We start from the raw sequence: 23801 nt of genomic DNA on the forward strand, positions 1-23801 counted from the left end.
TGTTGGACGACCACCGGGCCCGCTTGTTGCTTTAACCGCCGCCGAGTCATTCAGTTCCCTGTGGGCGCCGGTCAGTCCAATAAGCAGTTTCTTTTGGAAGCCTTCATCACTGGCTGCACTGGCGTCACCACTACGCGGCTATATACACATAAAATGGGGAAAAGAAAAATGTGCTTTCTGCGTGTCACACAAAGCGAATTCGGGATAAGGGGGACTCGTGCACGTGCGGTGTAATGGCTCATAAGGCATGGATTGCTCTGTTCAGTAAAGCAGTCGATTCAGAGTCATTTGCTCTTGCTTTTAGTTTGAGTCGCTGAAAAGAACGACTCATTCTGTCAGACGATGTAATGACCTAACGTTCTTGCATTCACTACCACAGCGCAGTCGTGGCGTAATACACAAACGCTACAATGAACTGAATAACGTAGACACGTACGCCAGGCAGTATGGAAACCAAAAAGGCGGTCGCGGCGTGATGGGCAAGAGGTTATGCTCCAAGTCGCGTCGTCCCTGTCTTGATCCTAGCTGCCTGCGGAGTCGGGTGCGTTTTCTTCTAGGACGCAGAGCTCTTTTCACGATGAGAGGTGCGGAAGAGTAAAAATGGGAGCCCTTAGGCCTACCCGCCGCGGCGGCTTAGTGGTTAGGGCGCTCGGCTACAGATCAGGAGTACCCGGGTTTCGATGGAGGCGAAACGCAAAAGGCCCCCCTGTGCTGTGCGATGTCAGTGCACGTTATAAAGATCCCCGGCTGGTGGAAATTATTCCGAAGCCCTCTACTACGGCACCGCTTTCTCTCTTTTTTCTTTAACTCCAACCTTCTTCCCTTCCCTAAGGGCGCGGTTCGGGTGTCCACCAAGGTGTGAGACAATTACTGCGCCATTTTCTTCAAATCCTTACTATGAATTTTATCACTTATGTCTGATCGTGAACATTACAAGCCTAACTACATTCATTGCAGGATAAAGGTCTCTCACATGTCCCAGCAATTACTCCTGTCCTCTACCAGCTTCGGCCAGCTTCATCTCCGCAAGCTTTCTAATTTCATCCGACCACTTGACTCTATACCACCAGCTACTACGCTGGCCTTTTCTTGGAATCCAACCGTTATTTTAAGGGACCATCGGTTACGTTGTCTTCGCATTACGTACCCAGCCTATATGCTCATTCCTTCTTGACATCGATTACAATAAGAATATAATTAACTAGCGTTTGTTCCCATATATGATTTGCTCTTTTCGTGTCGCCTAACGCTAGTCATTTTCCTTACTGCCCTCAATTTAAGTTCAACCTTTTTGTTAGCCCCTAAGTTACCACCTTACCGTGTGAGCATTGGCAAAATACAACTGTCGTGAAGTTTTCTCTTGAGGGATACTGGTAAGCTGCTCTTCATGACCTGAGAGTACCTGTCAAACGCACTCCACCACATTCTTATTCTCCAAGTTATTTCATTCTCGTATTCTGGATCTAGGGTCACTACCTGCCCTAAATAGACATATTCTCTTATCACTTTCAGTGCTCCGCTGGCCACCATGAATTGCAGTTCCCTTCCCCTGCCGTGGAACATTGATTTTATTCATATTAATTTATTGTTCCAGCGCGCTGCTTTGAGTTTTTAAGCGCTCGCTCATGTTCTTCAATTCACCCCCTACGTTACTTAGCGAGGTCGCCCTCAGGAGCCAATGCACTTTCACTTTTGCCTCAAAGTGAGTTGGGAAAGCCACTTATCTATGAAGATAAGTCCACTCATAATTCAGTTTGGGGGTTATCATTGAAAGCATAGTAATAATGTGTTTCCTTCCATATTGTTTGCTAATCGATGAGTGATTTTTCATCTTGAATATTTTTTCTCTTTGCAACAAAATATTACTCTTACCTGCGTTTAGGTGCGCCTGTGTGTAATTAATCGAATAGATGAATTATTTAATTACCGAATTAATTGAAAAACGAAATTCATTTACACCCTTTTAAGTCAGCAAATTATTACTTATTCGTGCATTTAATTTACTGGCCGATTTTACTAATTAGTTAGGTTAGTGAATTACTTCATATATTTATCGATAATTTAATCCAAGAAACGAATTACTTAAATGCTGACTAAGTTAATTAATCAATTAATTTCGATTACATTCATTTGCTTCATTTCCTCCCGAAGAGTTCGTGTCTGCGCTTCCAGACCACGATTTAGAAACGGCAAGTCATAAAGAAACGAACACGCAGCAAGTAATCGGCTGCGGTAAGAGAAATGCTTTTGCATTACTGCGCCTAAGCAAACGTAAGTGCGGCCTCTTGTATTTTTATTTTTTCATTCGTAGTACACGCATTTCTCAACTGACATGAAATTAACGCGCAAATAGGCAAGCAGGGCAGAAATCACTGGTCTCTCTCTCTTTTTTTTTTACACCTTATAAATGTGGCAGCATTCAGCTACAGTGGTCTCTTCTACGCCCGCGTTCGAGACCGACATTCTAATCCAACACCTTCTAAACGTTCGCTGGATATGGGAAGCTGAAGTGAGAACTTAACGCGAAACAATGAATAAGCGGAATGAGGAAGCTTGAGGCAATTAAAATTAGCCATATATACTCCTTAAGTTTACTCAATATCTTCATGTTCTGAAAATGCAGACTTCTTCGCTGTAAATTTCTTAGACCGTGAGAGGTAGTAAACAGAGGTAAAGTATTTCAAGGTCGTTAATGCAATTTAAAGACGCGCGGACATTAAAAAGGTCTGAAAACTGAAACAGAAACCTCTGTTGCATTACCTCTTAATTTTCAGCTCATGGCGTAAAATATCGGTTCAGAACAGCCGTGCTTAAATTGTTGTCCCTGGTTTAGTGCATGCGCAGTTTGCGAGAACTTCCAGAAGCCGACAAGGCGACGTTTACTTGATTTCCTTTCTTCTGAAACATGGTGAGAGAGAGAAGAAATAACCATCACCGACATCGATACTAAATGCCCAGCACGAGTAACCTGTGTTTTTCTTTTGAAGTGAAAAGCTGCACTACGCTAGGTAAAGCAGTTTTCGGGTAGACAGCACAACAACCTTGGACGACCTTCAGCCAAACCAAGGAAAGCTGTGCATGACCATATGTGTTGCAGTTATGGTGTAGAACCCTTGACCCCTGACCTTGACCCATGAGTTTTAGTTGACCTTTGACATTGGGGGACGTTTGGATTGACCTTTGACCTTAAGAACATCGGAAGGGGTGATGTGAAGCCACGTCATTACATCCGATGGGGGTGTCGTAAGACCATGTGATACCCGTCATAACCACGTGGTCGAGTGGGCATACATAGAACAGCTGTCGCGAGCGAGTAGCGGAGCTGCCATGGACGAGCCTCACACGCTAAGCAAGCGTGCTTGCTCTTCGCTGAATTCCAGGGTTAGCCTAGTTAAGCCACTGCCAATTTTCTTCATTGCCTTTCGGTGTTTCGCGCAGCTGTTATCATGTTTATTTATTTACAGATACCTTACAGGCCTCCAGAGAGGCATTGTGTAAGGGAGGTCAAATACAGAAGTTTGCGCAAAATAGGTAATAAATAAAAACATAGTAAAGTACAGCAAAACAGACAAAAAAACGGGTGAGTTCAGATACAATATCCCAATTCACAAAACGTGATAAAAGTAAAAAAGAACTATGCATCAGACGATTACGATACTGCTCGCCCCACTTTTAGTTCCCTCCAGTGGAAATGTCTTTTATCCGCAAGCACCGTGTCTTTCAAGGAAGCGCAGGCCGCGATTGTGCATAATGTCAGCCCTGTACTACGAAGCGTGCTTACTCTCGCGCAGAGGATGAAAATTTCTTTAAAGTAATCGTATGCCTGAGGTGGTCATCCATGCAGGGACCTCTGCTTCGTCTATAAAGCGCGAGGGGCACATCAACAGTGTAGTACGACGCTTCATTGAAGTGCATTGCCACCGTTCACTAGGGCTGCGTTACTCGCCGCTAGCAAGATCACGGCGCATTTACTATAGTCAGCCTCTGTTTACCGATGCGACCGCGCAGCAAGGGGGAGTGTCCGCTCGCTTTTGGACATTCCAGAGGCAGCAAGCACGGACGAATCTTACCCCACACTCGGAAGCAGGATCATTCCGGCTGCGTACACCCTGGCCTCTAAACTTTTGTGAAAGGCTGTACACGGGATGGAATTCCGCTGAACCCAGGCGGAACGTGTTCTCGTTTGGAGTAATAATTTTTTGCAGGGTAAAAGCAATGCAACTCAAAATGAGAAACTGGGGGCGGTGCGTCAAAAGTTTATTTGCACCGAGTTAACACTATACCCGCAGCTATTTTGAAGAAGCCTGCGTGAGGCATTGTGAACTCAGGTTGGACTTCGCGGGTCCGGTCGGGTGCATTGCCCATTCAGTTACAAAACGACGAACATGGCGACCGGCAGAAGCAGCGCACCATCATGATCCTCCCCACGTCTTCGTGCCTGAAAAAAAAAAAAAAGGCTTGAACAAACCACGTAATCGAGACACGGCTGGCCACTGAACGGGATTTAGAGAGCTTCGGGGTACCTCGCCTGAACACGTCGGCCTCACCAAGATCAGTGCGCCCGTACATTGCTCACACGGCATATTTCGGGGGATTACCGTTGTTTTTAGATTTGAAACATCATTGTGGCATGCGAAGTCTACCAACACAATGTTTTACCGCAGAGTTTACTGAGTAAGCGTTCTTCCAAACGAACTTCGTGTCCTCAATTTTCAAAGGGGACTCTTTTTAAAACATGCGCAATCAAATAATGAAATTCAAACGCATAAATTTGCGAGACGAAACATGATGACAAACCACCAAAGGTATTTTATTTAAGCTTAATTTAAAACTTGAGTGAGAACGCTTCCTTTAATTACATATAGGCCGGGGCTAGCCCTCGCATCAATTGTCGCAATGAAATCTCCCTCTCCAGCCGCCGTTGTCTATTGCTGTCCGTAAGAACTGCAGCTAGGAGCATAATGTGCGGCCGCGGTGGCGTGTAGAAATTCGGGACGTGATCGACGTACTTTCGTGATGTTTAGAAAGTTAGTTTGTCAACTTTCCGCTAACGCCTCATGTATTCATAGTTTTGCTCACTGAGATTCGAATGGCAAATAAAGGCTTTTGCAGAACATGCGCATCTATCGAGTTATCAGAATACGTAGTTTACAGAGACAGCTGTACGAAGTACTTCCTGTTAAAATTTTAGCGGAGGTTTGATGCTAAGCGACAGTTGTTCGGTCTTACCTTTACGAAACTTCATATCTAAATGTGGCCTGTATTCGTTTAGCTTTATTCTGAGAGCCATCCCTTGCACAACTAACATTTTTGTGTCGCCTGGAGTACTAAAAGTGGTGCCGCTGGGACGTGCAAAAGCTCTCCACGTAGAGAGCTTGCGAAGGGGAAAAGTACTGCAATGTGCGTTGCTCGCGCAAACAAAGCACACTTCTCAGTTAAGTGCAACATCTAGGCCGCTGGAAAGGCTCAGTACAGCAGTGAACTACCCAACGCACAAAGCATGCGTTCACATTAGTAAGGAGGCGGAATGACCTGGAACTAATAAAAAGCCAATCGAGGCCGTTAGACGCGTGGATCTCCTTCATGTTCATAGACTAAAGCGCGGTGTCGTCCCTGCAGGTAAATTGGGCGAACCATGTTAAGGGTTGCACGCGCCGCTCGTTATCTTTCACCCGCGCTCGTTCCGTGTGAGGTGCTGCAGTAAACTGCAGGTGAGCCTTCCCGTTCGTACAGGTGCACACACGCTGGCCGCCACGCTCCTGCCATCAGCGCCGCCGCGTAATTGTGATCGGGCGTGGCGCAGATTTATACTGCGTCTCACAATATGTGGAGAAAATGGCTTTGAATTTACAGCGGAAGGCGGGGACTAGCTTAGAATAGTGACGCATAATTATTAACAGGAGAGTACATGGGCCGAGAACCACTCTGGGGGCGCGCTCAGCTGCTAAGTAAGACGTGGTCGACACAGCTAGGCCTCTTGAACACACTCGCGGTACGCACTCAGTCTCAAATCCACGGCCTTTAAACATAGACGCAAGAGTAATCCTTCACGACCTGCTATCTTCTACAGCTTGCCTGCCCTAAAACCTGCCAGAGATTTTGCCGTGAAGATACTTTCGGGGAACCTGTTCTCCCCATTCCGCGCACTGTAGACACGATATGATGACCGGGGCGCAAGGAAGCCGGAGTGCAGCGCCTTCCTTAAACAACTGCTAAACAACTAACAACTAAAACAATTAAACAACTTTAATAACTGCTCGCAGTTATTACACAGAATGAAAGACAACAAGTAAAGGCTGCCATCACGATCCCTCCTTCGAGCCGGTTAAGGTCAAAACGTGTGGGAAGTTTCACTGAGAATAGCATTTTGAGTCGAACTGAGGGCACTGATCGCGGTATTTGCAAGCCAAGAAAAAACGCGTCTCCTCGTACTCAGAGCGTAAGTGTAAAAATAGTTCAATGATGAAAGAACGCTGCACATCTGGAACACCGGACGCTAAAGGCGCAAGTGCTAGTGGGCTTCCCAGCGCATTCCAAACAATATTGAAAAGATAAAAAGTTGACTGGCTCGGCATCATCAAATTTTCACTAGCATGTACCTCCCTTTAGACGACACCTGGCGCATTGCCTTGACCCCTTGTAAAATAAAATTGTTTTCTCCCGCGCTCTCGTAGAAGCCTTCCTTCAATTTGCTGCAGTCTGGGAGGTTGTGAAGAAGGGCGAAAGTGGTGCGATGCGAAACGTTTCTTACAGCACACACGATGCAATGTGCAGTAACTCCGGAAACCAGCAATAAATGTCTCGCGGCCAGGGGTGATGGAAGGAGCAGTCACGTTTTTCAATCTTCAGCAGGTCCTCTCGTGCGTCTATACCAACGGTGCTCCATGCCTACGTCATAAAACTGGAAGGTAGCGCAGCATAAACCCAGTGCGACGAGCTGAATGGAAAAACACTGCTCAGGAAAAAATATAGAAAATTGCACTTAAGAAGAAGAGAATTGCTCTTGCCATCCTGTATTAAAGCATTGTGCAGCAGGCTAAGAAGGAGGAGGAGGAAGAATAGGAGAGGCAGGGAGGTTAACCGGAAGAATAATCGGTTTGCTACCCTACACGGGGGAAGGGGTGAGGAGATAAAAATGAAAGAGAAAGGAGAGTAGCAGAAAATTGAAGTAACTATGAAAAGTCAGCGTTCGTTGAAGTCACAGCCTATCGTCACAGCACAGCAGGCTGAGCGGAACAAATGTGCACGTAGACAGGCTGCACCAGTTGCCTGACTGTTGCAAAAGAACTGTAGCGCTGATAATTTTTTCAGATCATAGAGCTTATTATAAAAATTATACGTACACGTCGATAACGATTTCACTTAATTCACAAGGCCAACATTTTCCTTTGAATAACGGGAGGGCATAGAAAAATACTTCGAATGCATGAGCAATGCAGCAAGTATTTCAAAAATTTTATGTTTAAAGGAGCACTCACTACCTCCGTATGTCATGGCACATAAAGTTGTTTTAGTTGTTGTTGGCTCCTGGCTACAATTTTTATTGCCGTCAGTTTTTGCCACCTACCATAAATCAACGAATAAAGGTGATGGTGCCACAATCCGGTTCCAAAAGTTTTAAAAGGTGACTTTTTTTTTAACCCGAAATTTGCGATGGCAACTGATGCCCCCGGTGGGGATTTCGGGGCCCAGGTTTCTCCTCTCGAGCAATCTTTCGCGACTTATCATCAATTGAACTACCTGCCACCTGCCACGATGAGCAGTTTTCGCACAATCCGGAGGGCAGGATGTGATGACTACACAAGGTCATGGGACCTAGGTGGCCCATCTACCACTTAGGAAGGGCACCCAGGTTACTTCAAGGTCAAGCAGGCTTCAGATAAAGATCAGCGAAATCGTGGAGTGCGGGCTTAAGTGCTAACACCATGAAATACCCCCTGCGATTAAGTTTTTTCATTAGTGCGTTGACTACTGCAGTTGCACGTTCTTTAAACGCGATACCGTTAAGGAGCCCGAGTCGCAGAAAAGGTCTCATCGGGGTCCGTTGCCGGCGTCGGTGTTCGCGTCAGGTTCGATAGTCGTGAGGGAAAAATCGACGAAAACTCCCCAAAAAACCAACGTAGGTGGGCGACCTTGGTCACGTGACTTTGTGGCGTAATCAGAACCTGCCCGCAGCATTGTGGGCAAAGTTACCACAGTGCGGGTGGCGGTTAAATTGATGAATGGTCGTGAGAGGTTGCTTGTAAGTGCAACCTGGGTCGCACAAGTCCCACCGGTGGCAACGCCTGCCATCGCAGGGCAGTTCCGCATCGGTTAACCGCTGCACCACTGCGCCAGCAGTGGTACGAGGACTGCCAGCAATCTTTGAATGCGAAGTAGAGAATGACGAATTCTGAATCTCTGGACATTTACCCAATTAATGCTACCACGTCATACACTTAAGGCGGAGATTAAGTGCCACTCTAATTTTTTTTTTGCGATCTGAAATTACATAAATATAATCTACCAACACCTGCGCGGAGCGCGTTCAGACGGCTTCTCGCTGCCGGTGACATCATGGTCGTGTGATGTGTTACCCCAACGCAGACAACTCCGTCGGCGTTCGCACCAGAAGTGAGCCGCTAACAGCTCTGCTGTAAAACAGTTTGGCGGAGCCATGCATTCTCGTAAACACGGCTTTATGCATGACTTAAACACCCGTGGGTAGTAACTTTAATTCTGGAAAATCCCTCCGAATTTGGAGCGGATGTACAATTGTGTTCGGCGTGTTGCACCAGCGCTGGTTTAAAGCGTATGCGTTTGTCTGCAGGCGGAATAATTAACTGCGGTGCTTCATGTCCCCTTTCAACCCATACAAGCGCATATCATCTTCAGTTTGTCTAACAGTCCCTCCACGTACGTGCAGAACCGTAAAAAACAGTGTTGCCTGCAAGGTGCAACGATTACGGTTGCTTAAGGTTGCTATTTCCCGAGGAACGCAAACATCGGCGCGATGTCTTATCCATCTATACACATTTATGCAACGCGGTTAGATACAGGCTGCGAGTATAGTCCATTAGATGGCCACACTGATACCTTAATCCCCGCTTGTTCAGCGTGTTGCCCTGGTTCATACAAGCGTTTCAATTAGCGTGTCTACCTGCTGTGTTGACCAGAGCATTATGAAACGACCGTAGAGTGCCCCATTAAGTTAGACGACACCATCTCAGCAGTGTCACTGTAATCTCAGCCTACCAAAGGCCAAATTGAGCCGCGATTCCTGGCGTGTGGTGTTTGCGCGCCATTGCGTAAGACACGGGCTGGAAATGGCCACGCTAGCAAACATCTCTCGTGCTCATCACCAGTACGGGCATAGCCTATCGTCACGGCTTCCGAGCGGCTAGTAAATACTTCTTGCAAACTGCGTGTCACTATACAGGATTGCTGCTCTACTAAAGGGCTAGAAAAGGCCAGGAAAAAAGAAATGCAAGCACCTGTCAACAATCTAAGCCCTATCTGCAAGCAGACTCGCACCACTGCCCATCACAGCGATTTGGTACTGGGAACCATGTTCGCTGGCATTTGCTGCCTGCCTTTGATTTTACGCGACAGATTCCCAATAATGCTCGACGGTGAGGGCATTTTACTGACCGTGCCTGACGATGACCAGAACTACTGAAAACGCAACAAGTAACATTAGGCTAGAACTAGAATACGGTCATCGTGCGTATAGAGCCCAGCAGCGGTCCGGTTAAGAAAAGTAGCGTAGTGCAATGCATTAGAGGCCGCGTGAAAGCTTGCTTCGCAACGAAATAATAATAAGCTGCGGACATGCAAGCGACGATTTTTCTCGGGTCAGAACCACCAGATTATGTTGCTGTTGTGGTTGTTGTGGCGCGGGACGGAGCACTCGCGCTATAGGCGAACAGACATTGCTATTTTTTCTGTCTGTTTTTCGTTCTTTTTTTCATTACCTCTCACAAATTTAGCGTTATTTACCCCTTTACCAGCCTCAACGACCTCTGTCACGGCAACCGAGTTGCTCAAATTTTTGATATCACCTCGTGTTTGCCGCATGCATTTTACAAAACTAGTCGCCACTTTGTCATGGCCAGGCTCCTTGTGGGTACTGTGCCATTTTATGAGGCTAACAACAACAACAACAACAACAACAACAACAACAACGACGACGACGACGACGACGACGACGACGACGACATGCGTACAGAAAACGGACCCTTTTGCTCGGGGTTTGTTCTGATATAAAAATATTTATTCGTACTTGAGTGCTGTAGCAACCTTTTCACGACAAACCTACGAAATGCACATCATGGCAGCAAATGGTCTGAAAGTTATTTTGCAAGTTCAGAACACAAACAAAGAGGTTTAGGCAATAATTTTTTTTCTCGATATAAAAATATTCACATAATAAGAGGTCAATCAGCAGCAAAAACCGGGAAACCGTAACAAAAATTTCGTCCAAAGTAGACGTTCTGACAGGCCAATGCATGACGTCCCAGATGCCGTCGCAAAACCTTTCTTATGCACGTTAATTGCCCAATCTAGCCACTCTAGCTGATAGCTACGATTAACATTTGTCTGAAATGACCCAGAAAAAAGCTCAAAATTTGTCCCTTCGGCAAACTCAGAGCAAGTATCGAATAGCGTGCAGCCACTAAGGTCACGCATGCAATGTTTCTCGCAGAAATCGCCCCGATTAGGGCCATGAAAATGGTTAATTTTTATATTAATTTACGTTGAAGCAAAATGTCTCCCAGGTGTGAAATTTAGCCGAAAGTTTCAGGAAACTCCGCAGAACCCATCGTGAAACTTTCAGTAAAGTGCATGGAGGCAAAAAAAAAAAAAATAACTGAAGTCGCCCTTTAACGTCACCTCATCCTGAAACAAAAACTTGCTGTCGAGCCTTGACGCAGTGTAAAATGGTAAGCAAGTAAATTGAGAATAACCTATTGATGGTGCGTGGTCGTCGATGTAATGTGACCGTCTTTGCTCGGTCCTCGTCCTGCGTAGTAATGAACACGCGGTTTTGTAGACGGCACACTTCACTTTACCGAGGCACGCAGTTTGGAGACTTCCATACATGTCCAACACCGGCGGACAAAAATCTTGAACATTCAAAAATCGTAAGATACTGCTATGGAAATATGAAGGTAATGGTCCATTCTTCTGATGTGTAACAAAATCTTTCCTTTAACGTGTTTCCACCGATCGAATCGAGCAGTTAAGACTGCCACAGAAAACCAACAGGGAACGCTTTTGACGATACCAAAAACGTCGATAACAAAAAAAAAAGCAAGAAAGCCGTCGAGTGGTCTGCGGATATACTGATTGTTATACTGAAATCTTACGTTTTATGAAAATGAAAAAATTGCGGTCATAAACTGTTAGCACCCAGATATGCTTTTGTCCAGAATTGTTGGGTATGATTGATTGTCCTTAAATTGTAATCGTCGTTCTTTTACAGGCAGAGAATGTGATGACTAGATGAAGGTTCCTAAGCCCCTGAGGCCAAAATCCGCCGTTGGTCATAAAATTCGCCCATTGATTGGCGGAAAGTGACCTCACCAGATCAAAATGACGTCACTTCCAGTAAAGGCATCGACAGCTGCTAATGCTATCGTATTGCAGACACATAATGGGAATGAGTATTCATTTATTTTTTCATTTATTCAGTAATATGTTCATCAGTAACAATGTTGTCGCAGTTGCGCGTAGCATCCTACGCAGCCTGTTTTCACTTTTGTCTCCTTCGGCCAGTTCATACTTCTTCCCGTGTTCCATGTTCCCGTGTTCCATTGCGTTCCATGCAGTCAATTGGCACGCTGAGTAAATTTGCACGGAGGAGTTCGTCCACTAATTGCGCGGGTTACTTAGAATGCTTTCGGTGTCTTCTGCTGCCTGTTTCCATAGCAACCAGAAACGAGTACCTCCTTGATGATCTGGCAGCCTTATTGGGCCTAGAGCACAGCATTTGAACTTCAGCATAAGAATAAAATCAGGAGTCTATGTTCATGCTTTCTGGATTTGGAAAGTCGAGCGAAAGGTAAAACTGTAAATCTTTATGCTGAGCCAGCGAACCGAAAGAACATGCAGACATAAGAAAGATTCAGGTTTCAAGTGGATGCAGCCATTTCCGAAGGAAATGCTGGACTAGCGTGCCTCAGCACCAATCCGCTCGCAAAGCGTCAGCTGCAACTTATGTTTTTACCGCTATACTTTTGATATCACGAATGGCCACCAGCTCGCACAATTTTCTGTTCTGACAATGTGTTAAGTATAATATTGTCAAGGGGGAGTGGAAAGGCCGCAACGGCATCAAGTTTCTCAGGGTCAGCTCGGATTCCGTCAGCACTCACGACGGGCCTGAGAAATTTCAAATCGGTAAACCCTAAGAGGCGCTTTCGTGGTTTGAGGGAAGAAAGCTTGGAAGACCGAACGGCTTCGAGGACAGTTTTAAGGCGGTGCACATGTTCCGTGAATGTTGTCTACAAAATGATCATTTTGTGAAGATAAACACGTCTGCCACTTCAGACTCGTGAGCACACCCTCCATCATTCTCTGAAAGCTTGCAGGAGCGTAACAGAGCCCGAAATGGAGGATGCGGAATTCGTAGAGCCCGTCTGGTGTGAGAAAGGTTTTCTCACGGTGCCTCTTATCAACTTCTATTTGGCAATAACCACTACTGAGGTCGATAATATCAACCACGAGCTACGCAATGCCAGGTCTTTGTTCCACGGTCTGAAACTGTGTTTCAGACCGTGCCCCAGTTATCCGGAGTGCCCCAGTTATCCGGAGTTCTCGGGTTCGAACCCGACCGCGGCGGATGCGTTTTTATGCAGGCAAAACGCTAAGGCGCCCGTGTGCTGTGCGATGTCAGTGCACGTTAAATATCCCCAGGTGGTCGAAATTATTCCGGAGCCCTCCACTACGGCACCTCTTTCTTCCTTTCTTCGTACACTCCCTCCTTTATCCCTTCTGTTACGGCGCGGTTCAGGTGTCCAACGATATATGAGACAGATACCGCGCCATTTACTTTCCCCAGAAAACCAATAATTACTATTATTATTCTCTCTAAGCCAACCTGCGCGCTCTTCCCGGACTCCGTGTAACTCGCTACCACCGCCCTTCGTACGGCGGCTCAATAAGTTGCAAAAGAGCCTCCTGGCTGTCTTCGCTAGGCTCCGATTCGCACTCCATCAGCACAGCCGGTAAGATATACCGAGCAAGTCTCAGCAAAAGACCCGCAGTGCAACGCAGCAGTCTATACCAGCGACAAAAAAAGAGAGAAATATTAGGAGAAAACACTAGTCCTAACGCATCAGATAAGCGCGCAGCAAAGGAAAGAGAAAGAAAAAAAAATGTTAAGATGAAGCCACTCTCGAAGGCGGGTTGAGAAGGGGGCCGAGCGCGCTGCGTGCGACGTCAATCAGAGAGCGCCTTGAGCAGCTGCGGGATGGCGGAAGCGCGCCGGTGACGTCAAGATTTCCCTCAAGACAGTCGATGAGAAAACAAGGCGTGATTGAGACTCCTTCAGAGCCTTGAGGGGGCCCGCCGAGATAGCAGCGCAGCCTCGCTGACGCCTCTTTACGCTCCGAGCCCGTTCACTTGTGTGCACCGCTGACCGAGGCCGAAGTCGTGCGACGAACAGCAGCGCGCCCTCTTTCGGTTACGCGACGAAGTGTGCGGCTCTTTGTTCAGGAGGCTGTTATAACCGTGTGGGCATCAGTGCATTATAACTGAGACGAGCTAATCTGGGAAACGAATGCCGCGGATAGAAGACAGGAGGCTTGGCGGCAATAACCAGTTCATAAAACAGCCAAGGGGTCGGGTGCTGAAAGCTGTAAAGTTCTGACCAAGGTCGCCGAGTTTACCATGTAAGAAGCAGAGCTAAGAGAGGGTGGCGGACACGAAGATTGAGAAAACATAGCCGACAATTGAGGACAAAAGCATTTCTGAACGAGAAAAAGAAAAGCAAGCCTACCAGCCATCACTCGGAAGTGGCCTCAGTACCGAGAATTGTTTCCTCGGCCAGGGTGTCCGATATGTAAACACGAGGACATTGAGGCCGACATTCACCACTTACTGTGGGACTGCCCAGCTCTCAAGCCTACAAGGATCCGGCACCTGATGGTAGCAGGTCTTTCACCAAGCAACCCTGCTTCATACATTGCCTGGACGCAGGGTACGTACCATCGTTCTCTACTGGACTTCATCAAATCAACTAACCTTTTTCCATTCATTTAACCTCTACTACATCATTCATCACACCTTCGCCCATAATTGATGCCCTGGGGCAATAAATTTCGCTTTAGAAAAAAAAAGCAAGCCTGCCGACCTCCCGTCGGCTGGCAGGCTTGCATTTTTTTTGTTATTATCGGTTTCGCTATCGTCAGAAGCGTTCCTAATTGGTTTTCTGCGGCTCTCTTATCGGCTCAATGGGACCGATGGAAACACCATAAAAGAAATAGATACACATCGGAAGAATGGACAATTACCTTCAATACTTCTATACCAGTACCTTGCAGTTTTTCAATATTTAAAATTTTTGTCCATGAATGTTGGACATGCTTAGGAAGTGTTAGGAGAACAGAGCATTTTACAGAGCGAGTGAGATAAGGATATGAAAAGCGTAAGCTACTGAAACAACTTACAATGTGTCGGCAGAAAGCAATCTCAGCAAGTCGAATCAAAGGCAAGTGATGTGCCTAAGGCTAACGGCGACCTTCAAGATGACGAAGTACACAGCGCAGCATATATAGGAACTACTTAGGGTCTCACTATTGAGTACAGCTCTGCACACCTCCTGACGGCGATAGGTATGACACCCCAACCATAAAAACACATACACGCATTTACAGTCGTGAGCAATACGAGAGATAACAAGGCTTGAGGAGTTATTTATTGATTACTTTATAATTGTGTGACAAGAGCGTTTTTTTTTTGTTTTTTTCTAAGTAATTTTCTTTTCCGCGTATACAATCCAGTAGGCATTTTTCACTTTCCGAAATGTCCAAAAAATTCGCAATTTTATGCAAAAAGTTTGTTCCCTCTCATACCGTTCACGACCGTACGCATCAAACATAAGTAATAATCTGTACATGCCGTTATTCTCCTATCCATATTGGTGTTTTACCTCTAAACTTCATAGACACAAGATTGAAAGGCCACCAGTCTCTTCACGCTTGAGATATATTTAGGATCCCAGCCTGCACGCAGGTAAACGCACACGCCCTAACTGTCTCAATCGCCTTTCTCCGGTCGGAGCCGTGGGCGCAAAGCCGCGCGACCTTAGGGGCTTTTCACAGCCGCGAGCTATCTATCTCCTGCCTTTCTTCTGCTTCGTTTCCCCCTCTATCGCTTCGGTTGATGCGCGGCCTGACGCACCGAACTACTGAGTACGTGACGTTGAAAAAAACGGCGTGAGACGACGGGCTAAAAAAGCGGCATCTGTCGGCTGACGACCGGGCAGCCCAGCTCAGCCCACCGAAGGCATACAGGGACGACGCGTCAAGACGCCGAAGCGATACGGACCCTTGCTTCGCAGAACCGCCACTTCTGCGAGTTCGTCAGGAGCAGACGTCCCCGGTGGAGAACTTGGCATCAAGGCGGTGCAGCCGCTGGCATCAGTGCGTCGCTGAAGGCGAGATTAGAAGGCGCTGTCCCCGGTATCTATAGGATGGGAGCGCGCGGTTGCTGCTTCCGCGATCCAGATCTTTTTATACGAAACGGCTTCGCTGCTTTTGTGGTTGCCTGTGACCTGAACTATGGGAAAGAAAGAGCAGAAGACCGCGGTGGCGTGTCGTGGTCCTGTTGGTTTACTCGGTAAAAAAAAATATAAAAGCTATGCGGGGAAAAAAAAAAACGAGACTGACTCGCGCGTGATGCTTTTCCCCGCAGAATGTGCCTAAGATATTGAAGGTGCCGAGTTCCCAGTTGAGTTTTCTCTGAGTGATGTCGAGGGAAGAGAACGTTACTGGTAGGATGCGATATAATATTGCAGGGTTGTATAGTTGCGAAATAAATTACTCAAAGACAACTGTCGTGAAAAGGTTGTCTGTGCGATTACAACAGCGAAAGAAAAGAACAAGGTGAGAATATTAAGAAATGAATGACTGGCAGAGAAGCCTGAAGAAATCATGCATTGTTATATTGTATGATTCTTAGCTGTCTCTTTCCCTGTTATAAATAAACACTCAACCTTTCCGCGACAGCTGTACTAAATTTTGAAAAGATGATCAATGGCGACCACCGGTGATCTGTGGTGCGTTGCAGGAGCAGACTAAACAGAATGCCTCCGGACGCTATACATACCTCATTTACATCACACGCACAAAATATGCAACTATAGGCCACAGTGGTGCCAGAACCACTATGCCTCTGAGAAACGCCGGCTCGATTTGCAGCTTCTGAGCGAAGTTTCTGGTCGAGTTCCCTCCTCGATGCCAAAAAGCACCTCCTTAGATCAGTTTGCGGATCATTCTGGAGACATTTTGTAGTCAATAAGACATGAGCTTGTTATAACCAATGACAAGTATTAAAGGCAATCAGAAGAGCTAAAAGCCGTGCTGCGGGCATCAGCAACAGTTCATGCGCAGATACCTGCGCCCGCATTGTGCGTGACGAATATGTCATAAATAGTAATGAAGTGCGCCGATTGATCGAATCTTTCGATATCCATAAAATTTTGCCAATAACGCGTTTCAGCTATGCAGGATACTCGTTCCTCTTTCTGCGTACACTCGAACGCTTGCTCACAGTGTGAAGCGTTTGTGACGGTTCTGCGACACATGCTTCATTCGCCGCGTTTCGTTACGAGTTGCTCGCCGTTTTCGCCCGGTTTGCTGCCACTCGCCATGTCTGGAAAACATGCTTAGTGGGGACCCAGACTCCATGGACGAAGAAATATAAATCGCCACCTCTATAGCCAACGCATGTACACAGCTGGCAGGCGACGGCGCTAAACAGACAGAGTCTGAATAGTGTGCACCCTGTCAAACGTTCTTTCCAAAACGCTTGACGAAAACACGCCAAACGGCGTATGCTAATCTCTAGCAATCTCTAGCAAAATGCTCACCTAAAGCCTGACAGGCTTCACGGGGTTTTCTGCCGTGTCTGCCCATTTGCTAAGTTCACCTTTCTTAGTCGTCACTTTTAATTGTGAGGCAACTGTGGAATAGCGCAAGGTACATTAATGAACATATTGATGCAAAGTCCAATTTACTGATGAGCAGTGAAATCTTGCTTTTAAAGTTTCTGTCCTCTCGCAGCGAGTAGGCAAGACAGTCACGGAAAACCAATGGGGTTCGTTTTTCACGATAAATGGGAGAAAACGGCGAACATCCCGAGGGGCGATCTGCTGGTATATTGAGTGCTATATGGTGCAATATTAAAATGGGCGAAAATCTGAGTTCATAAACAACTTCCCGGTGAAAAATAATTCGTTTCTCCAGAGTTTCTGGGTATTATTTAGCTCGTCACAGATTTCATACAAAAACTCTTAGGCGATCTACGGTGGATCGTTTGAATGCGCTAGCAGCCAAACGTTCGCTGTATCCGCGGTTGACACACTAAAGTTCGTTATATCCGACGTGGCACGCTTAGGCTCATGATATCCGAAGTCAACACACTAAGCCCGTTGCATCTGAGGTATCGGAACTTAAGCGCATTATATGCATTATATTCGGGGTGGCGTACGTATGTTCGTAGTACCCGAGGTAATACACGAAAGTTCGTTGTATCCGAAGTTAACGCATAGAAGCTAGTTATATCACAGTTTCGATATATACGAGGTTAACACACGAAAGGTCGCTATATCCGAGGTCGCACACTAAGGTTTGCTATATCCGAGGTGGCATACAAAGTTCGTATAGGTAATATACTAAGTTCGTAGCCGCGTCAAGTGGGCCATCTTCCGCTGGCTACTGGCAAACGGAGGTCGTCATTTCCTATTGCAGCGATCTTTCCAATGCTAACGTAATAATAACCATTTCTTAAACGAGGAAATGTCGTCCCTTAATTCTCATAATCTCTGTCCTCTCAACTGTGACATCTGCCGAGGCTTTAGATGCCCATGCGCAAAACCTAGGTGCTGTAGTGGGTTCGCAAAGCCAACTGCTATCTTAGACTCAGCACAGCTCCCATGAAAAGATCGACTCCCATCCACTCTACAGCCTAATTCTCCATACGTTCCAGAAAGTTCATAAATTATGCGTCACTGTGATATTTATGTAAGTGATGAGAAACCACCACCTCCACTTTCATCATCAGCATCATTAGCAATGATTTATAATTGTCGCCTGATTCATGACATTTTTTTGGTTCCGTAAATATTACAGTTATGAACACGTTCTTCAGCTAGCCAGTGTATATAACCCATGAAAAAGCCATGCTAACTTGCATACCTATTGTACAGGATCATCACCTGCCTGTTTCGTGCCTGTCTCGGTGCTACTCTGGTGTGTGTATGTGTGTGTGAGGGGGGGGGGGGGAGGGTGATTTCATGTCCAAGTGTTTTCTGCCTAAGATATTGCGTTCGCCTTCGATGTCCTTTAAATAATACTGTGACAAAAATCGCTGCATCTTTCACCTTCAATATTTCTTCAAGTGTGTTTGATTGATCTTACGCAGTTCGATAGAACTCATTTTGAAGCGATATCAAAGAGAACCTTCAAAGGACGGTAAAGTCGAAACGGGAGTGTAAGCAATTTAATATCTTCATCACAGTGACAAAAAGCGACCGTAACGCATTAGTAAAACCTGGCAGAATTTCTGGTTCAAATTTTGAGAGCTGAGAAAAAAAAAAGCATTTATGCCGGGAAGGCCATTAAGAAAACTTTTTAGAACCATGGCTATGAATACGGCACATCACAAGACTGTGATGTGCCATAACACTTGTGATAAACACAGTACGGCGTGGGTAGCTGAGTATGGATACTAAGGCAAAGGGTGCTGGGGCCGACTTTGAGAACAATTAAACGCCTGCTCACCAAAGTGACAGCGCGAGGTGTGGCCCAAATAGTGTTGTACATTATCTAGTGTTGCACACCTTAAGCGCAGAGGTGAGACAAGGATGCGCCTTGTGCACCGGTACAAGAAAGTGGCTTTCTCACGTGATAGACGCCGCCGTGTGTCATGAGTCTTATGAAAATGGTCTATAGACTGTCTATTGACTTCTATAGACTTTATTGCCTTCCTGTGATATTTCCTTCTGTCTATTCATAGTTTATCGACAAAGGTCTACTAAATGTGAAAGGCCATACACATATAGGTTGCCTATAGGCTGTGCATAGGATCTGCATTGCCTATAAACTAGTCTATTATGTTTGACCATAGAAAATCTACAAACTCTATAAAGAACAGCATATCTCTATGGACACTCTATAGGCTGTGCCAAGAAATTTTGTTATGGAAGGAAGGTACTGAAGCGGCCGAATAGAGTAGGAGGGACGGGCCCCAAGCTGTTCTGAAAAATTCCCGTCCTTTTTAACTCCCACGCATTTGAGGCTTGGCCGAGCTCCTTGCGTATGTCTAGCCGCTGCCATGTTGCCAGCCATTCTGATTTAAAAAGGGAACCACTTTACGCACATCGAAATCCTTTTTGCTTGAAGATTTCTGCTCGTTCTCTACGCGGTAATGATTAAAAGGCTGCAGAAAGTTCCGTCTTGTTGGAACTGCAGGCAGCAAAGGTAGTTTCTTTGTTCTCTTACCATCATCTGTCCTATTATTCCGGTCGGACACGCCCGCGAAATTCTCCTCTTCGCCTCCAATTGTTGAATAAGGCCGTTTTCTGAAATAGTTCTAGGTAAACTTGAATGTGTAGGCATATCGACGTGCAACAGGTGCAAAAGTTGTTCCTGTATGATTACCGCTTAGGGTGTGCTGGTGTTGGTTATGGTGCTTGTAGCAGCCTTCTGTGTGCGTCGTGTGCGGCCTGGCGGGTGTCGAAATCGAGCGGCCACATGAAGGGCCTCTTCAGCTTTGGTATTTACTTCGGACTCGCTTGCTTGCGCGTGGCTACAGCTGGCTTGGCGTCTTCCATTCGCTATACACGTGAAGCACTCCACCACATTTCTCGTGTCAGCGACGCAAGCGGGCAAGTGCATTCCTAAGCCAACTTTACATTATGTGAACTAGCTGTACCTACAGTAGAGAAAAGTTCGCCGGCAGCGTTAGTGGCTTGCACACTTGGCATGTGTCGGTCGAACAACTTCCCCAGCTCTCGGCCCCGCGATAACTAAGCAAGGCGCCGAACCCCCGAGATGAGACACGCGTATACCACTCAAACAACGCCGGTATTTAGCGAAAAAATGATATTCAAGGAACGGTACTTGCGTCTGACGATCTGCACTGCGTACCTCTCCCTACACGTCGAAAGGGACAATCAATATGCTGTGAGTCGGCGGCGATAAGAAAACAACACTGTTTAAACAGGCAAGTGTAACAAAACTTCGTTCCAAAAGAAACCATTACTCATGGGAATTACTTTAGCTCTGCTTACAAGACGTGATTGTACGGGAGCCCTTGCGGGAGAGCGTAATTACTGCGTTGGAATCAAGATCATTCATTGCGCGCTACCAGGCATACATGTCCTTCAACTATTATTGAGCTTCCTTGCTCCTTACATAGGTCATTCGGGCTTCGATTAGGCTCCTGACAAGCAAGTGTATCCCAGCAATATCGCTCACGCTGGTTAGTGTTTAATCAGGGAAGGAGATGACGAAATAATTTTTTTTACTGCCATTTTCATTGTTCCCGTCGGACTGCCTTTCTGCTTGCTGCTAAAATTAAGTTTATTGAATGATTGAACTTTCTTTATACCGTGACTGGGCAGTTGACAACTTGCGAGAAACGAACGAATACTTCCAATGTAACAATCGAAAGTTTCCATTTCATCGCACAGCCTCTAGTTTTCCTTCTCACAGAATGCACTGAATAACCGTTCATGAAGATTTAACAATGACCAAGGAATACCTCCACGATAACCACATTTTTTATCTATTAAAGAAATGAGTAAACGTAGTTCCTGAGCACTTTTTTAAGGCGCTAACAATGGAGCGGCGAACCAGGTGGTAGCCTCCAAAAAGCTCTGAAAATATTGCGAATGTTTCCGGATATCACTCTAGGTTTATTGATCATTGCTAAAAGTCCGATGCAATTTTTCAAGTCTCGCGTAGAAGTTTTTTATTTTTTTAATAAGATGCCCATACAACGCGTCCATTAGCATTTTGAAACGTGGATTTTACGAGCAGTGCGAGAATTTATTGTACGTCAAAACTCAGCCCTCTTTAGTTGGTACCTAATTCTGTTGCCAGAAGTAATAGTATATCACAATATCCCTGGAAATTGTATTATGCTGTCCTCAGTGGTGGGTCTATGTATGAAGGAACTGGTATCGGTTAATCAACCTGACCGTGTAATAGCACCAATATGGGGAATAGCGTGTAATGATTATTTTCCTGTTTTGTTCATCTGTCACCTTTACATTGGTCAGTCCCACATTTGGCACCACAGCAGGAGAGCGAAATTGCTTGCTGGCTATCAGCTGCAACGCCACAGGCGCCGGCTGCAAATGAAGAAGCAAAAATAATGAATCGGGAATGAAATCGACTCAGTATATAGCTTCACAGGTGTCGTAGTAGATAGTGAAATTGTATGAAAGCAACACAGGCTCCTAGAACTTCGTAATTTCCTCTTGCCACGTTGCGAAACAAAGCAGAAACTACGAAAAAGACTGAATAATTATCAGGAAACAAACCGGCGTAGCCTATACCGTGTGTTGCAGCTGGATAATGAGAATCATAAATGGTCAAAAGACGAGCTTTACGCTCAATAAGTGATCATGTAGCAAAACCACATTACCACTCGGATCATGGTACTGCATTTGACATGTCACGTTTCCGATGGTCATAATTGCCAGGATTTTAAGATGGCACAACCAATAGTGGCAGAGGGTGGGATAACTGTAACTTCGCCTATCATTGCCAGGGTTTCATGTTCGCACAACCAATACTGGTGACGCGGCGGACAACCAGGGCCAACACTGGACGGGTTAGGGCCTAGCATAGCCAATATAAGGATTACATCGGCAACTAAGCCCATGGCCTCGTTACCCAATGAAACTCTCAGCAGATTCTCTGAGCACATTGTCATGTCAGATGCTATTCTCGATATTCTCCTTACACGCCTAACTGGCCCAAGAACTCGAGTTCATTATGTTAGCTCGTCTTGAATCAATTTTGTCAGTTAATCCTCATCGGATACGAGCCAGTAAAAGAAGAAATAAAGAAAAAAGAACGAAGATATAAAGTGCCAGAATTACCCGGGAATGCAGCTTCCGAGAAGTTGCATAAGGGATTATGAAAGTCCCCGACAGACGTTACAAGATCCAGGAGCGACCTAATTAGGGCTTCCCACCCAAGAGGACGACGTAACAACGACAGCCACGGGGTCCAAAGTGACTCTGCGACACGGGGGGTACTTGGTCAGTAGTCGTCTGTGGCACTGAGGAGCGGTCGTCACTGTTGATGCTGCCGGCGGCCACTTCTTTTGTCGTCGGCGACGACTCGCTTGAGCAAACGTGAAGCGAGCCTTCCACAGAGCCGCCACCTCTCCCACTTCACCCCCCGCCCCTTCGCGGGTTATTATAAGGAGCCTCCCAGGTAGCCTGTCTGCGGTAGCGAAGAAAACGCTGTTGTCTCTGCCGAAGAATGGCTCTTCTCTACGGGCCACCGACCTTTCGTGTCTCTTTTATTTTGCGTCGCTAATTTAGCCTACAGCGGTGCGCCTCGCCGCTGACCATTTGAGTCGCGCTTTACGGGGGCGGAGGGATGCTGTGTGTACAAAGAAGGCGCTTGGCTAGAGCGGGCAAAGTTGACTTCCAGAGTTAAACCGCTAATAGCACAACGAACCTGAAGGTACGGGATTTGTGGACGATGTCTTTTCTTTATTTTTTTTGGCGTCGAACAGCTGAACTTGAAAGGTACAATTTTAGAGACCCGTCCAGCGAAGGAAATGCCGCCAAAATAGTTCTCTGGGACCTGAAACTGACGTTTCAAGAAAGGTTTTTTAGGTCTGTCCGCTGCACGAGTAATGAAGCACGTATACAGAAAGGAAGACATCGAGTAGAAGTTCTTTATTCTTCATCCTTATAACCGCAGTGCGGTCGCAGGCGAACTCTGCAGCTAACGAAACCTCAATTAAACCTCAGTTCCATTTGCTCCAGTTTTAACTGCACTTCGACGATAGCTGCTCGTTGAGATTTACTCGTGTGAACGACGTTGGTCCTTCGCAGGCCCCGTTGCATGATGTGTGTCCAGAAGAAACTTGGAATCCCTTAAATATTTCACGGTCGAAAAAATTTCCTAAGTTGGCTCGCCCCTTGCGACTCTCGCGAACGCATTCGGAGCTAGTTTACAACGTTTTCTCTGTTATCAGTAAGCTTGCTGAAAATGTTCTTTTGCGAGCATATCGAGATCCTGTGTCGTCTCTTCTGGACATGGTAGATATTTCCTAACAGAAAGTTTCCAGGTGTGTCTCAGCTTTGTGATAAAATAGGTTCAAGTTAACGGCTTCGGCTCTGGGAGTAAAGCGAAACAGCTTGAAATGTCTGATTTTAGAGGTAGTAGGTTCAGGTTAAGAGAAAACCTCACGCGCACCTCTGTTGTATTCTTTGTAGTGATTGAGTCCACGAAAATATAGTTTGAGGCATTTTAAATTATTAGAGAAAACAGCTTCGCCCGCAGCTCTGCTCTATCGCGGGTAGAATACCAATTATGACATGACAGATGAGTTCCGAAGGCAAC

The sequence above is a fragment of the Amblyomma americanum genome, chromosome 6 (assembly GCF_052857255.1).
Source record: "Amblyomma americanum isolate KBUSLIRL-KWMA chromosome 6, ASM5285725v1, whole genome shotgun sequence".
In the NCBI taxonomy this organism is placed as follows: Eukaryota; Metazoa; Arthropoda; class Arachnida; order Ixodida; family Ixodidae; genus Amblyomma; species Amblyomma americanum.